Below are 6,000 nucleotides of genomic sequence, written 5' to 3'. Positions count from 1 at the left end.
ATTCCCTAGGAAACATATTAACCCCTCCCCGCCCCCTAGTGGTTAACCCCTTCACTGCCTGTCACATTTACACAGTAATCAATGCAATTTTATAGCATTGATCGCTGTATAAATGTGATTGGTCCCAAAAATGTGTCAAAAGTGTCCGATGTGTCCGCCATAATGTCGCAGTCACCAAAAAAAATCGCGATCGCCGCTAAAAAAAATAAAAAATATATTTTTTTTAAAAATGCCATAAATCTATCCCGTATTTTGTAGACGCTATAACTTTTGCGCAAACCAATCAATATACGGTTATTGCGATTTTTTTTTTACCAAAAATATGTAGAAGAATACGTATCGGCCAAAACTGAGGAAAAAATGTGTTTTTAAAAAAAAAAATTGGGATATTTATTATAGCAAAAAGTAAAAAATATTGTGTTTTTTTCAAAATTGTCGCTCTTCTTTTGTTTATAGCGCAAAAAATAAAAACCGCAGAGGCGATCAAATACCACCAAAAAAAAGCTCTATTTGTAGTGAAAAAAAGGACATCAATTTCTTTTGGGTACAACATCGCACGACCGCGCAATTGACGTTTAAAATGCGTCAGTGCTGAAAACTAAAAATTGGCCTGGGAAGGAAGGGGGTGAAATTGCCCGGTATTGAACCGGTTAAAGTGCCTCTGATTAACCCCAAATAAAGTTCAGCTGTTCTAGTAGGTCTTTCCTGACATTTTCTTAGTCGCAATCTACAGCAAAAGCCATGGTCTGCAGAGAGCTTCCAAAGCATCAGAGGGATCTCATTGTTAAAAGATATCAGTCAGGACAAGGGTACACAAGAATTTTCAAGGCATTAAATATCCAATGGAACACAGTGAAGACAATCATCATCAAGTAGAGAAAATATGGCACAACAGTGACATTACCAAGAACTGGACGTCCCTCCAAAATGTATGAAAAGACGAGAAGAAAACTGGTCAGGGAGGCTGCCAAGAGGAATACAGCAACATTAAATAAGCTGCAGGAATATCTGGCAAGTACCGGCTGTGTGGTACATGTGACAACAGTCTCCCGTATTCTTCATATGTCTGGGCTATGGGGTAGAGTGGCAAGACAGAAGCCTTTTCTTACAAAGAGAAACATCCAAGCCCAGCTAAATTTTGCAAAAACATATCTGAAGTCTCCAAAAGCATGTGGGAAAATATGTTATGGTTTGATGAAACCAAGGTTGAACTTTTCGGCCATAATTCCAAAAGATTTGTTTGGTGCAAAAACAACACTGAACATCACCAAAAAAAAACCATACCCACCGTGAAGCATGGTGGTGGCAGCATAATGCTTTGGGGCTGGTTTTCTTCAGCTGGAACAGGGGCCTTAGTCAAGGTAGAGGGAACTATGAACAGTTCCAAATACCAGTCAATATTGGCACAAAACCTTTAGGCTTCTACTAGAAAGCTGAACATGAAGAGGAACTTCACCTTTCAGCATGACAACGACCCAAAGCATATATCCAAATCAACAAAGGAATGGCTTCACCAGAAGAAGATTAAAGTTTTGGAATGGCCCAGACCTGAATCCCTGTGAAATCTGTGGGGTGATCTGAAGAGGGCTGTGCACAGGAGATGCCCTCACCATCTGACAGATTTGGAATGTTTTTGCAAAGAAGAGTGGGCAAATATTGCCAAGTCAAGATGTGCCATGCTGATAGACTCATACCCAAAAAGACTGAGTGCTGTAATAAAAGGTGCTTCAACAAAATATTAGTTTAAGGGTGTGCACACTTATGAAACCATATTATTTTAGTTTTTTAGTTTTACTTCTCTCGACCTAAAAGATTTCAGTTTGTTGTTCAACTGAGCTGTACAGTTTATAGGTCACATTAAAGGTGGAAAAAGTTCTGAAAGGATTTATCTTTTGTCTCATTTTTTTACATCACAGAAACCTGACATTTTAAAAGGGGTGTAAAAGGGGACTTTTTATATCCACTGTAGCTACAGTGAGGTGAGCCATTCGGGTCGCAAGCACTGCCATATTGGCGACCTGCCTTTTCCAAAGCACAGTTAGGTAAATGATGCCTGGTCACCCTCCCTCCCCCCAGCCTGCGACTGGACAGTTCAAGCTGTATTAAACATAAAAAAACAAACATTTAATATATTGCAGCTTACCAATTCTTAGGATGTGATGGCTGCATTCGTTTTCTTTTTTAGGCTCTTTCTTCTATTTTCATCTATTGATCCAGCCAGTAAATCTGTTTTTCAAAAGCACAAGCTCTCCAGCAGAATGTATCAGTTACATGGATGAGACCATCCATTTTCCACCGACAACCGTGCTTACAAATGATCAGCTTTTATTTATTTATATAAAACCTTTATCCCAGAAGGAAAAAAAAACGGCTTGCTGTAACTAATTATAAAGTGTGAGCTGGAGTTTGGCTTCAATTTGTTAGTGTATTTAAATCTTCCAATGCATTAAACAGTCCTCTTCCCCCAGACTGACAAGGCTGTTGTCTACTGTACCTCCTGTGCTCCATTGTCCAGAGTGGGGGGGCGCTCTAATGCCGCGTACACATGGTCGGACTTTTCGTCTACAAAAGTCCAACGGACGCCGACGGACTAAAGCTGGCTGGTAATCCGTTCGTGTGTGGGCTTCTCCGGACTTTCAGCAGACTTTTTCAGCCTCAAATCCGACGGACTTTAGATTTGAAACATGCTTCAAATCTTTGCGTCGTAACTACGACGGACCCGAAATCCGCTCGTCTGTGTGCTAGTCCGACGGACAAAAACCCATGCTAGGGCAGCTATTGGCTACTGGCTATGAACTTCCTTATTTTAGTCCGGTGTACGTCATCACGTACGAATCCGTCGGACTTTTGTGTGGTCGTGTGTAGGCAAGTCTGTTCATTAGAAAGTCTGCTGCAAGTCCGCCGAAAGTCCGCCGGAAGTCTGTCGGACAGGCTGTCGGACTTTTGTAGACGAAAAGTCCGACCGTGTGTACGCGGCATTACACAAGAGGTGTGTTACTGGCCAGGTCACCAGGTAATAACAAAGGGGAAAAAAAGCCTTAAAAGAAAAGGAATGCAGCCACCACATCTAATGATTGGTAAGCTACAATATAATACATTGTTGGTTTTAATATCACTTTAAGGACCAGCAGACTAATGATGATTCTTCCTTCTATTCCCTTGTGCTTCTAGCACACCTGATATTCAAGATAGATAGGATAGATAGATAGGATAGATAGGATAGATAGATAGATAGATAGATAGATAGATAGATAGATAGATAGATAGATAGATAGATAGATAGATAGATAGATAGATAGATAGATAGATTTTTCTCTATACACACACTTACATTTTTTTATTTTTATTAGCAATGAACAAAAACAAAAAAGGATATCATTACTATTGATAATATTTTATCAAATTTAATATGAATTGAATGTATTAGTATTATTACTATTTTTATTACCACTACTACAGTAACAATAATAATCACAATACAATACTATATTATTAATATATTCTATTAAAACTCTAATGAAAATATGAATATTACTACAAAAATAAATAATAGCGGCAATAAATAACAATGTACTGGCTTGTGACAGTTTGCGAAATGCAAAGTGATCTTACATGCAGACAGTGGGGTGAAGGTCAATCAAGTAGTATTTAAAGAACAGTCAGTCAAGGAGTTTTTTTCAATAGGCAGCTGTGTATGTGAACTGTTCATTACAAGTTAAGAAATCATCAAAAAAAAAAAAATAGGGTTGTGTATTCAGCGAAGCAAATTATGTGTGCAGCAATACTGCCACCCAGAGGACAATAGACAGAACTGCTGTTTGGAATAATTAGCTGCTTTAGGCTCTTAAAGTGCAAATTTGCCAGTTGACTTCAGTGCGACTTCAGGGAACGCCTGGGTAATCTTCCTGTAATGTCGGATCCAAGTCAGGCTCCATTCACACTTGTGAGACTTGTCATGCAACTTTGGACATCAAAGTCGCATGACAAGTCATTCCCCATGTTTTCCAATGATAACCATCCATTCGTACACTACATTACCAAAAGTATTGGGGCACCTGCCTTTACACGCACATGAACTTTATTGGCATCCCAGTCTTAGTCCGTAGGGTTCAATATTGAGTTGCCCCACCCTTTGCCGCTATAACAGCTTCAACACTTCTGGGAAGGATGTCCACAAGGTTTAGGAGTGTGTCTATGGGAATGTTTGACCATTCTTCCAGAAGCGCATTTGTGAGGTCAGGCACTGATGTTGAACGAGAAGGCCTGGCTCCCAGTCTCCCCTCTAATTCATCCCAATGGTGTTCTATTGGGTTGAGGTCAGTCAAGTTCCTCCACCCCAAACTCACTCATCCATGTCTTTATGGACCTTGCTTTGTGCACTGGTCCAAATCATTTGGTGGAGGGGGAATTATGGTGTGGGGTTGTTTTTTAGGGGTTGGCCCCTTAGTTCCAGTGAAGGGAACTATTAAGGCGTCAGCAGACCAAGACACTTTGGACAATTTCATGCTCCCAACTTTGTGTGAACAGTTTGAGGATGGCCCCTTCCTGTTCCAACATGACTGAACACCAGTGTACAAAGCAAGGTCCATAAAGACACGGATGAGCGAATTTGGTGTGAATTGTGATATGCAGGGGTACTGAACATGTAAGAACGGGATTGTGATATGGGAAGGAGGGAGGGGGGGGGGGCAGTGATGTGAAGGACCTGAGTTGTTGCACAAACATGCGATTTGGACTTCTGCTGGAAGAGAAATTTAGTGATCGGACCGCCATGAATTTTAATTTGATACCCCTGCCACAGTGTGTCTAATATAAGTTCTTATAATTGTCAGCTCCATCTAGTGGCTGTAATTCAGTATTTACTTAACAAGCGGCAATTGGGAAATGATCGCATTATGGCCATTGCATGGAGCTGACAATAACAACAGGGAATACACATGCAGTGCCTTGTTATACTTACCTGCTCTGTGTAATTGGTTTTGCACAGCGCAGCCCAAATCCTCTTCTTCTTGGGTCCCCTGCCGGCACTCCTGGCCCTTCCTTCCTTCTGAGTGCCCCCAGAGCAAGCAGCTTGCAATGGGGGCACCCAAGCAGATGGGCCCCCAAGCCGCTGCTCTGCATGTCCATGTAGACACGGAGCTGAGGCTTGGTCCTGCCCCCTCTCTCTCTCCTCATTGGCTGTTTGGCTTTGATTGACAGCAGTGGGAGACATTGGCTCAGCCAATGAGGAGGTAGAATCCCCGGAGAGTAAATGCTTTTGTGCACATCCATGGATCGAGAGGGGGCTCAGGTAAGTATAAGGGGGGCTAGGGGGGACTGCTGCATACAGAAGGTTTTTGACCTTTGTGCATAGAGTGTATGAAAGTAAATCGCACTGATCGCTGTATAAATGTGAATGGTCCCAAAATAGCGCCAAAAGTTTCCAATCTGTCCGCCATAATGTCGCAATCACGATAAAAATCGCAGATCGCCACCAATAATAGTAAAAAAAAATTATTAATAAAAATGCCATAAAACTATCCCCTATTTTGTAGACGCTATAACTTTTTCGCAAACCAATCAATAAAAGCTTATTGCGATTTTTTTTTTTTTTTTTTTTTTATTACCAAAAATATGTAGAAGAATACGTATCGGCCTAAACTGAGGAGAAAAATAGTTTTTTCTATATATTTTTTGGGGATATTTATTATAGAAAAAAGTAAAAAATATTGCGTTTTTTTTTTAAATTGTCGCTGTTTTTTGTTTATAGCACAAAAAATAAAAACCGCAGAGGTGATCAAATACCACCAAAAGAAAGCTCTATTTGTGGGGAAAAAAGGACGTCAATTTTGTTTGGGAGCCACGTCGCATGACCGCGCAATTGTCAGTTAAAGCGACGCAGTGCCGAATCACAAAAAGCTCTCTGGTCTTTGGCCAGCCAATTGGTCCAGGGCTTAAGTGGTTAAGTACCAAAAGAAAGCTCTATCTGAGTGAAAAAAGATAAAAATTTCATTTGGGTAC

Source organism: Aquarana catesbeiana, linkage group LG11, assembly GCF_042186555.1.
Source record: "Aquarana catesbeiana isolate 2022-GZ linkage group LG11, ASM4218655v1, whole genome shotgun sequence".
In the NCBI taxonomy this organism is placed as follows: Eukaryota; Metazoa; Chordata; class Amphibia; order Anura; family Ranidae; genus Aquarana; species Aquarana catesbeiana.
This window is presented reverse-complemented; position numbering follows the sequence as displayed.